Below are 12,500 nucleotides of genomic sequence, written 5' to 3' on the forward strand. Positions count from 1 at the left end.
AACCAAGGCCTAGCCTATTTATAGGCACTCAGATCTGTGCCTAGGCACAGATCTGGGCCGGCCACCTCAGGGTGGCTCGGCTCTGGGCCGAGCCACCCCAAGGTGGCTCGGCATTGGCCGAGCCACCGAGGTGGCTCGGCTTTGGCCGAGCCCCCACGGGCGGTGTTTTCTGACTTTTTCGAGTCGTTTTCCGTTGTCTCGTTTGTCCGTGTTTCGGTTGATCTGAGACTCTGATTTGATGATCTGATTTGGCAGTAAGTTGGCTTCCTGGGCCACCGAGCCACCTCAAGGTGGCTCGGCTAAGGCCGAGCCGCCTTGAGGTGGCTCGGCTTTGGCCGAGCCCCCGCGGGCGGTGTTTTCCGACTTTTTCGAGTCGTTTTCCGTTGTCTCGTTTGTCCGTGTTTCGGTTGATCTGAGACTCTGATTTGATGATCTGATTTGGCAGTAAGTTGGATTCCTGATTTGGCAGTAAATCCGCTTCTGAGTTCGAGTCCGAAATTGATCTTGATTCGATCGTGATTCGTCCGAGTTTCCCCTTGGTTGGATGGCTCGTTGATTCCTCAACTCATTAGCTTGATTCTGCACGCGGGTGGATTCATTCCGTCGCTTCCGTGCGATTCGTCGATCTCGTACTTCACGCCGTTTGATGGGAATGGTTCACCCACTCAGCATTTGATTTACTTCAAATCACACCTAGGGGTTATCTCTGGTAATGAGCCTCTGATGGTACGGTCCTTCGTTGGCACTCTTCGTGGAGCCACCTTCGATTGGTATCGCCGCCTCAAGCCAGGAAGTGTGAGTAGCTGGGACGACATGGAGACTAAATTCCTCACCGACTTCTTCAACGATGACACCGAGATATCCATCGGGTCGTTGCTTGACGAGAAACAGATTGACGAAGTTAGTTGATACCTTCGTCAAAAGGTTCCGGAACAAGGCAATGAACTGTCGGGACCCGATCACTGAGGAGTTCATTCTCCAAACTTGCCACAACAACCTCGCATTGGACGTGTTGGAAGCAATGGGGACAATACCATCCAAAACATGGAAGGATTTGAAGGTCCGAGGAGAGCAAGCCGAATGCTTCCTCCGAAGGAAGAAAGCCGAGAGGAGCCAACCGACGGCGAATCTTCCGAACTCAAACTTTGCCTCCCGTGGGAAGGGCAAAACACCTGCAGCTACTGGTGGTGCTAATCAAACGTCACAACAGCAATCCTGAAGGCAGCAAAAGACTTCGGACCCGAAACTCTAAAAAGAGTATTCCTTCAAGGACGAAGACGTTCCAGCCATCTTCGAATCCCTCCTTGAAAACAACAAGATCAAGCTACCACCTATCGCAAATCAGGAGGAAGCTGACAATACTGCGGATCCGAAGTACTGTGCGTACCACAGGAGGGTCCTTTATCCCACCAAGGATTGCTTTGCTTTAAAGAACAGCATCCAAACCTTGGTTGAAGCCGGCGTTATAACGCTAAGGTAAGCCAATTGAGAACGGCAACACTCCGATAAGTATAAGAGTATAAACTGCTCCTTTCTAGACTCCGACAAGTATAAGAGTATAAACTGCTTCTCAATCCTCCGACCGGTATAAGAGATTAAACTACTCCCTGATACTCCAACATGTATATAAGTCTAAACTATTTCATTTCTTTCACGGGAAGTTCCTAGAGAATTTTTATATGTAATATTCTTAAGGATAACCCGGTCATGTAACTGAGTACAATGTCGGACACAGTTCCACAAGGGAAGCTGGGGGTGGATTATTCAAGTATCGGGAAGTTCCCGAAAGAATACCATGGGTGATATTCTTAGGGATAACCCAATCACTATAAAAGTGATAAGTAAAACATCCACATTTAAACTCTAAAGGTTGGAATGTTTTCCATTATTGTTATCAAATTCACTAATTCTCATGAGTTATCTTGTTGAGACGAGATTCGATCCTTTTGACAGATTAATCTTTCCTCACAAAAATCCCCCACTGATCAAGTCAATTGACGGTGGGTCCACTAAATTTTCTGTCCGCCAATTCATGGCAATTTCTAAAGCTTGACGTGTTAAGTCCTGATTACTTAACGTCAAAGCCCTTCAGCGAGTGGCCAGTACAAACCAGTATTTCTACTGCTACTTGTATTCCACTCCCTTTGCTTTCAGGTCAAACTTATAAAAGTTAGGGCCACAACCAAAATCCCCTCTCGATTCCTTCAATGAACGAGAGGCCCATAAATTGAGCGATCAAACCTTCCTACAATTAGGATCGTCTTAAAACCTCTCATTCGGTCAAACCTTCTTATAGTTAGAACCAAAACTAAAATCCCCTCTCGATTCTTCCAATGAACGAGAGGTCCACTTTCAAATCGAGTGATCAAACCTTCCTACAGTTAGGGTCATCTCAAACTCCTGTTTGGTCAAACCTTCCTACAGTTAGGACCAAAACCACAATTCACTCTCGATAAATGAGGAATTCATCTTTAGTTCGGTAATCAAACCTTCCGACAGTTAGGGTTATCCGAATCTTTTCGATACTCGGAGTGGAGATCTCACTCTTAGTTTCACCTTTTCACATATTCAACATTGTGGTAGGTTGTTATTAATAACACTAAAATCCATGCCTTACACGCATGGGGAATTTCATCCTGAATCCTAAGAAAGGATATGCCGACGCCTAACACGCGTCGTCGGTTTAGTCTTTCTCCGTGGAAGAAGACACCAGAGTTCGATTCTGGGGTATCCTATCCTGAAACCTAAGTAAGGATAAGTCAGCGTCTAATACACGTTGTCGGGTAGCCTATTCCCGTAACAATGGCGAAGTCTACGTATTCGAAGTCGTAGCAGCAAGTCTAAGGGAGTTTATTCTGTTAGCACAACGTCACATGCGGAACGGATTTAGACAATCCGCATACTAGCCCGACTCAAACGGTAGTCGGTAAATGCTAATCAAATCCGTTGAAGGCTGGGGGTTAGCCAAAAATCCTAAAGTCAACGCCTAACACGCGTTGCCGGGTAGCCTATTCCCGTAACAAATGGTAAAGCCTATGTATTCAACATCATAGCACAAAGTCTCAGAGAATTCACTCTCTTAGCACAACGTTACATGCGGAACGGATTTAGACAATCCGCATGCTAGCCCGACTCAAACGGTAGTCGGTAAAGGCGCATCAAACCCGTTGATGGCTGAGGGTTTGCCAAAAATCCTATATATGCGAAAGTCACTGACGCACCAGCCCCATTAGTTGGTCTCGTGACTTAGACATCCAACAAATTCGGGATAAGATCCACACGTACAGATGAATCAGCTTTAATAGTTGGTCCTGCAGCCCAATATTTAGGACCGCCATGCTCCAACGCCTTAAGAGCTTAAACTGTAGAGACTCCAGCAAATGTACGAGTATAAACTGTGTCAATCGCCGGTCAACTCGTTACAACTAAAATCAACGCCGGACAACACGTTACAGTAAAGGTTGATGTCGGTCAACGCATCAGCAATTTCGCCAAAATAAGGCAGAAGATGATTCCAAGGAGTTCAATTACAATCAGAATTTCCGACGAAGATGATCAGTTCAAAGTCAACTCAACGATAAGAGATAAATTCAGAAACTTACACATCAACTTCAATCCAAGATTTCGACAACGGTCAGACGATAAACGTAGCACCGGAAGAACTTTATTTATTCGACAAAACACCGAATAGATTAAAGGCTAAGAAATTAAGAATTGAAGCAGTTTACAGGTCCTTTCACACCGACTGAAGGTTGGGACTATCACATCCAAAGCATTCCAGACTCCTCTATAAAAGAATGAGTCTGAAATACTTTGGAGGGGGTATCTGTAGGCGTTGAAAAATGCCTATAGGTATCCACACACAGCTCGAGACAGAGAGAAGATGACGAACGTCGTTATCCGAATTATCTGATGCCGACCAATGCATGAAACAAAACGGCCAACGCTAGATGGCCCGCGTGCTCACCGGCCACCACCAAGTGGACAACACGTTCACCATTCACCTCCAACTTAACAAAATTTATGATGCAAGTCGGTGAAGCGTACGAGTCAATATGACACACGAAATGGCAAAAGACAACGCAGCTAGGAGTTGTGTTTCACCCAAAAGGGGAGAAACACCATGTGTGACTCGCACATATCATGTGTAGCTCGGCTATTGGAAGTTGTAGGTCTTTTCGTCAGCTTTCCAACGCATCTTGAATCACCTCATTCCGAGATTGGACGAGAGAGTTAGAGCCAAAACACTCGAGGTAGTACGAACTGGCTCGCATGGCTACGAGCCACCTGGCCGAGCCACACAAATCTAGGCCCAGATCTGAGCCCAGATCTGGTTTGAAGAGCCTATAAATAGACCCCTAGGCTCATTGTTTAAGGTTGGACTTTTGGAGCTGAAACTCTGCCGGATTAAGAGCTAGACCTCGGACTTTTTGAAGCTTAGAAGACTCGGACTTCTCAGATCTGATTCTTGGCGATCATCCATGCCAAATAAGGTAGGAGTTCGAGAGAGATCAGATCTGAGATCTACACGGTTTTCCTCCGGATCAAAACTTGGTTTTTGATCCCGAGAAGAGTCTCGATTTCGCTTGGTCGATTTCGATAACTAAAGGCTATTATTTCCTTGGTGAAATAATCCCCTCAGCTATTATTTCCTTCGTGAAATAATACTCTCTATACCATGTAGATCTGACCGGATTAAGATAGCGCGGTGGTCCACGGATTAACCCCGGCGCAGGCAAAGAACTCACAAAAGCGAGAGACCGTAAAACAGGATCTCGCGATTCGTTCGATATAAAAGGAAAGTTGTAATTTTTATTTTTTTTTGATTTTGTTGTAACCGGATCTTATAAAAAGACCAGATCTTTTGTAATCGATAAACTATTACTCAAGAGTATAATGGAATCAAAGAACACAACTTTCACCGCGAACACCCCTAAATTCAGCATTCTGGAAATTTATGTATCTGGCTTTGTAAAATTAATTAAAAATAGCAAATTAACTCCAAAACTTATAAAATTTTAAGAAAAGGTTATAGACATGTATAATAACATGTTAGAGAAATAATTTAGGAAAAATCATTTCTCATTTGAGAGAAATAAATGTTTGAACACAGATATACAGTTTCTGAAAATCTGCTGACATACACGATTTTGTAAAATCAATTGGGCACAGTAAATCAACTCCAAAAATAGTAAAATTTTGAGAGAAGTTTCTAAACATGTATATAAACATGTCAAAGAACGAATTTCTTGAATATCACTTTCTATTTATGAAAAATCATCTATTTTGTAAAACATGCACGAACATGCTCGAAAGAAAAACATGATTTTGTAAATTCTATTAAACATAACAAATCAATTCCAAACTTGATGAAACTTTGCAAAATGTTTATAAACATGAAAACAAACATGTTAGAAAAAAAAATTTCTCAAATTTAATTTCCATTTGTGAAAACTCATGTATTTTGCAAGTATGTCCAAAACATGAAAACCCAAAACCATGCATGTATATATATAACTATATATATACATAGAAACCAAATACGTGTGTGTATATGATATTGAGCTTAAGGTACTTAACACACATAATATAAAACCTAAACTAGATTACCCAAGCCGATCTTGATCTTCAATAAGCTTGACTTGGTACACTTTGCGGATGAAGCTTGAACTTGATCTTTAACTTGAATTGTATGTTGCTTCACTCCACAATTCCGCCAACCTCCATTTGATATCCTCGTTGAAGCACTATTCCATCCATCTTCCAACATGTTGTTTGCCTAGAATAAATACGAAAACACAAAAACTAGACAAACAACATTAGATGTAAATTGTTTGCTAAATCACCATCAAAACAAGAAGACCAACAGTCTCCTCCACTTGTGTGATGAAAGAAATATCTATTTATAGGGAAGGCCATAGGAAGTTATCACTAGGAGTTGAAAAAGGATTAGTGGGGGAGTTATGATAACTTCCTTATCGAAACTTCCTTATTAAGATTGTTGCGTTCGTTTGTCATAATGAATAGTTTTTTTTTATTTTCACTTCTCATATGTTTATCGGCTTATCTTTTGTATTTCTTAAAATAGGTGTTATGGGGAGTCAATATACCTTCAAGTTGAAATTAGGTTTGTTTGAGCGTGAATATCATCGAGTTAGATTTTATTGCCAAGACTTATGATCACATGACAACACCAGTGTATTAAAATTGACATGCACCCTCAATTTTGAGAATTTTGTCAATATGAAAAGATGAGGCATGTGTCTTTGTGTTCGACTAATAGAGGGTGCATGTACTCTCAAAATTACATGAGTTGATGTCATCCTCAAAGTGGTTTTAATTTATATGAGGTACTATCCATCATACTGGTTTTGATTTATATGTGGCATTGTCACCCTCACAATAGGTTTTATTGATAAGGCTTGTTGAGCTCATTAAATTTGACAACTACAAGGGGAAGACGTGTCTCTCTTAGTTAATTAATATAGAGAGCCTATCTTCAAATTAACTAGTATATGAGCTGTAGATATCCTCAAGATAATTTTACTTTCAAAGCTTATCAAAAGGTATTAAACTCTTTAATTAATTAAGTCTATGGCTTGTTGAGATATAAATTTTTTTATGCGTCTATGAATTGCCCATGGGCTTACGTGCTTAGTTTTTTCTAACAGAGTGCGTGAGTCCAAGTTATTATTATTTTTTCTTATTATTTTTTTTAAACTCATAATGTATCTTGGTTTAAAAAACGATTTGAATGGTTCTGAAGGCATTCATCAACCATGTATTTTAGTAGAAATTATCTCTTAACCCCCTTTTTTAAAAGGTATACATGAGCTTCATCTTTTCTTTATCAGCATATGTTATTGTGGAGATTTTTTTATGATGGTGTGCTATGAAATTTTTTAAGGCTTACGGTTAGTTCACTTAATTCAAATATGAGGAATCCTTATTTAATTTAAATTGCTAAATTAGTAGGAGATAGAACCCAATTTAAAAGGGATATCAATAAATTTTAAGATAGAATCCTAACATAATTTGAAATAGAAAATATAATCCTACCACAGTCAGGTTTTACATAGCTATATATACAGTCCTCTCAATTTTAATTGGTGTTATGTTAGATTGCTTGAGGAAAATCATATGTAAACATCTTTCTTTTTTTTAAACCTTTTTTCGTGTTTTGAATTTTTTTTATTTTTCTTCCTGCAAGACTAAATGTTGTACCTAAGCTTTACTGTTTTATAAAGTTGGAAGAATTTTTTTAGAAAAATGATAAAAAAAATTCATCCTAAATAGAGATATAATTTGTTGATAACCTATGCAACCATTTCTTAGTGCATGTTTGACAAGTTACTTATTTCATCTTATAAGTCAGTTTTACCTTATCATGATCCAAAACAGTTTTGATAAATGTTACTTATTTACTTTTTTTACTTATAAGTAACCAAAAAATAAGTTGGGAAATTCCAACTTATTTTTTTATACTTATAAGTAGATATACTTATTTACGGTAAAAAGATTACTTTGCTCTCTAATAAAATAAGTAATAATAAGTAATAAGTTACTTAAATGGATTTAAGAAATATGTATTATCCAAACATGTCGTTAGCCTTGTCTTAAGAGCAAAGGGGACAAATCTAAGATTAATTGCATCCTCATATACGTCTATAATATTAATCATAAGATAAACTTTCTCAAATTAGGATATAAAAATGTAGGCATCTTCGAACTCATTTTTAAAAAAAACTTGGGAAGCATGCATATGAATTGAGGTCAAAGCTCATAATTACCAACATTAACCTCAAGAAGTCTAATACAAGATGGGATTGTATTCCTTGTAGGATAACACATATCCTGAAGAACGGGTGTATTTAAATTTGCTATTTCTTTAATTTCAAAAATAGATTCAACGTGAATTAAATGATTTCTATCATCCCTATCCAAACTTGCATACACTAACGAAACTCTCTTTATTTTTTTAAAAATTTCTTTATTTTTATTTTTTTAATCAAACCTAAGGGAAAAGATCTAATTTTTTTTCCTTTTGTCTATTTTTAAAGAAACTAAACAGATCTAAAAAAGATTGTTGAAAAAGAAAAGGAAGGAGAAAAGAAAAAACTAACTAATCAAATCAAAAGACAATCACTTAAATAATCACCCTGAATTCTTACATTAAGCCTAAATTCTACTGGAGCAGCTCTTAACAAAAAATTTCTTTAGTGAAAAGATTCAAGTTTACTTGATCAGTTAGCCAGGTAATAAAAGTAATATACAGAAGTCAAGGACCAATTAAGTACCTCTTTTCTTGTTGAGCGCCTTATGCAACCCCTAAACCATATTTTAGATATTAACCAAGTCAAATAAACTTAAACCGGTGCAGTCAAGAATTTTTTATTTCCTATTGAGCTTGAATTTTTATGGGTCAATGTTTAATGAATTTCAAGGCTTGGATTTGTGTAGGGAGTAATTGGTAATTTTTTAGGCTAAGAAAAAGGTGATGAATTTTCTAACCTTATCTTCATTTGGGATTTTTGCCCTTAAAGTATTTTCAATTGACTGCTCAATTAAAATACTCAAATCACTTTGGTGAATTCCTACCAACTATACGCAATGCAACCCGAAAAATTAAAAGCAAGTATAAGAGGATGCAAAAATTTTAAAAAATTTAGGTCAACAAACAAACAAATGAGAGAGAGAGAGAGAGAGAGAGAGAGAGAGAGAGAGAGAGAGCTCTTGTTTGAATTTATTTATTCAAGTGAAGAGTGGATTTTATTATGTTAACAAAAGAACTTTGTAAATTAATTGTTAATTGTCTCTAATTATGAAATCTAATTGAAGGGTGGAATGAAAAATCACAAGAAAGAAAACTCACACTCTCAAGGGATTTGGCCCCTTTAGAAGTAAATCTTCTTCTTCAATCTTTAATCTTTTTCTAGTATAATCCTTCAAAGTGAAACACATCAATAAAAGAACTAAAATAGAAAAACCTTAATTACAAGAACCTTTCTCGGCAAACGACACTAAAAACTTGATGAAAATAAAATATAAAAGTTAATAGTGTACAACAATCAAGTTATAGTATATAAAACATCGATCCAATGAGAAGGAGTGTATTAGAAAGACAATCCTAAATGGGTTATTAAAATGTGTAGGAACAACTGAATAAGTGTAGAGTTTGGTTCTGTGTTTTAGGTATTGGGTTGTCACAAAATAAAATGCTAAACAAGAGGGAAGAACGAGAGAAAGAGCAGAAAACTAAGACAGAAATCAAAGAGAGAATCAAATCAAAATAAGAAACAAATAACAAGATGGAGGAAAACAACTGAGAAACTTAGGAATTTAAGATTGAATCAACTAGTTAATTTCAATTTGAATTTAAGAAGTACTTTCTCTTTATTCTCATATTACTTAGAATTATTAAGTATAGACTATCAAGTTACTAAAAACAAGCGTAACCTATCAAAACATATTCAAGTAATATTACTATTCATAAAAAGACATAAACAACTATATAGTAACTAGAACTAAAAAGCATAAACTATCAAACCATTTAAGTTAAATATAGCCTATCAAATTTTTTTCCTATTAATTAGTTCTTTAGTTGATTATCCTAAACACGATCATTTAAGCAGAAAAGAAAGCAATTCAAAAACTAAAAGAAAATTAAACTAGTTTTTATCTAATCCTAAAATTCATGCAAGAAATTAGCCACTCATACTAGAAATAAAAGAAAGAAATTAAAATCTAAACTAGAAATCATGGAAGGAAATAAATATAAATTAAAAAGCAAGAAAAGAAAAAAAAATAAATCTATACTACAAATCATGAAATAAAAGAGCAAAAAAATAAATCTATACTATAAAGTATAAAAAGATCTACACTGCAAAGAAATAAGTCTATAATACAAAATATGAAATAAAATCCTCACACATGTAATTCTAGGATAAGAAAATAAAAGAGAAAAATAAAAACTTACATTACAAAGGCTTAGCCCTTTGTGAAGCAAATTTTCATCTTTATCATCAAAAAAAAGAAGAACAAATTTAGAAAGGAAGATATTTTTTATTTATTATAAATAAAAAGTTTATAATTTTGGAAGACATTCTCAATTAAAAGTGATCCTCCTCTCCAAACAGGAGTTTATAAAATTTTCTACATCTCCAAACCCCTCACTCTCCAACCCTATTTATAATCTACAACATTCAACCATAAACCTTAGATTAAGCTAGGATATTTTGAAAATAAAATCATCCATTAATATGTTTATGTTGCAAACTAATCGATTAGCTAATTGATTAGCCCATCGATTAGTTCCTAATAGAATTTTAACAAAACTTCGTTGACTTTATTGACTTTGTCTTCTTTTGGCTTTTGGGCTTTGAGGGCTTCTTCTAGGCTTCAATATAGGCTTCAAAATTAGAAATTTTGATTTTGTTAATCACTTATTTGATAATTCTTTATTACCTATAAATTAAGATTAAAAAATATTGTTAGTAGATATATTTATTCAAATAAAATAGATAATAATAGTATAAAAGTGTAGTTAAATGTAATGGTCACTTTGTATTTCAGATCTAAGATGTTTTTGAAAGCGAGTAGGTTTATAAATAAATTGGGGAATTTTGGGAAATTAGGGAATTTTGGGTGTATAGTAAAAGAACTCTTTATATGATCATTTATTATATTATATTATTATATTATTAGAGTTGATGGAGCATTTCAGGTTTATAATTAATATTTAGCATGAACAACACTAAAGCTATAGTGTCAATCCTAATAACTTTAATATATAGATAAGATAAATAAATATAAATATAAATTGTCTTTTTTAACAATAAGGTATTAGGGTGTACTCTAGAATGAAAAGTGTTAAGTTACGGTGCTAACCTTGATAGATTTAGTATATAGATAAATAAGACAAATAAATCATACTTCCTTTAAAAGCACGAGTTCGGGAAAATCTTTCCTTGGTCAATATTACCCTTCACTTTTTTAAAATATTTTATTTAAATCTTAATCTACCATAATTATAATTATATTCTATCTTAATCCCACATGAATTATCTATAGCTCAATAATTTAAAAAAATAAGATTAATAAGTTATATGAAATATTACAATAATAACAAAAATCCAAAAAGTTTTAAAAATTAAATAAAATACTCTTAGATATTCAAAATTACACAAAACACTATCACATATCAAAAGTTAAAATAATAAACATGAAATTTAGAAATTAACAGTATCCTCTAAAGAATTTAAAATTTATAAATAATATCCTCAACATTTTAAAAATTATAGAAACGCCCTCAAAGTTCAAATTACAAAAAAAACAAACCTCTCAAATCTGGCAAACAACATGAATGAATTCTAGGGATTACCATCATACTTGAACATAGGTCCCCCTTTCCCCACCGTAAAAAGCCCTTTGTCGCATCAATTAAGCCTTAGGGATGATAGAGAAAGATAATATCATATAAACACCAATGAGTTTAAACGATAATAAAAAGGTAAATAAACAATAAGTAGCTAGCATACTATAATACATTAACTATTGTCAAAAACTAAAAAGTTTCAAAAATAACACCAAACACCCTCAATAGTTCAAAATTACACAAAACATATGGACTTTTTAAAACTTAAAACAACAAATATAAAATTTAGAAATTAATATTAGTCACCCTAAAATTTGAAATTTACAATTAATATCCTCGAAGTATCAAAAATTGTAGAAACACCTTCAAAAGTTCAAAATTACAAAAAACCATGAAATTTGAAAAATATATTGATAGATTAAAATTTAATATTATTGTCTAAATAAAAGTAATTTCATCTAATTTTACTCATAAGTTGGAGTATCAAAAATACTAAGGTAGCATTAATTAATAGAAGACTAAATCACTTAAAATTAATAAAAGACTATAATATAATAGCCTACTATTAATTGATTATATTTTATAAACATTATTCTCTGATGTTAGTAATGTTCACAGATTAAAAAATATTCTCTGATGTTAATAATATTCACAGGGTAAAAAAATATAATGAGTTATGTTTGGAGAAACTATTAAAAAGTTCAGAGATGCCCTTCAAAAGGATCTAGCTATTTTCATTTTAAATGAAAAAGTGAAGGAAATTAAGCCAAAATTCATAAACTTATATGATTCACATGAATTGATATTAACAAGAGATATATCTATCAAAGAAGCGCCAACTAATTTTCCTATTGGAGAACATATTAAAAAAAATCCATTCAAAAAGTATTTTTCATAGAAGATACAAGAAATATTAGTAAGTCTTATAAAATTTCATATTTTATTCTTCAAATACTAAAGGAGTTATAAACGTATTATATAATTAGATACAGATGACCTTACAATAGCAACTAATGTGAATCTATTGATCAACTATATTATGAGATATAACAAACAGACAAGAGCAGGAAAATCACTATAATTGTCAAAATGTATCCACATAATACTTACTTAACAAACTAGACAA

The sequence above is a fragment of the Asparagus officinalis genome, chromosome 1 (assembly GCF_001876935.1).
Source record: "Asparagus officinalis chromosome 1, Aspof.V1, whole genome shotgun sequence".
Taxonomy (NCBI): Eukaryota; Viridiplantae; Streptophyta; class Magnoliopsida; order Asparagales; family Asparagaceae; genus Asparagus; species Asparagus officinalis.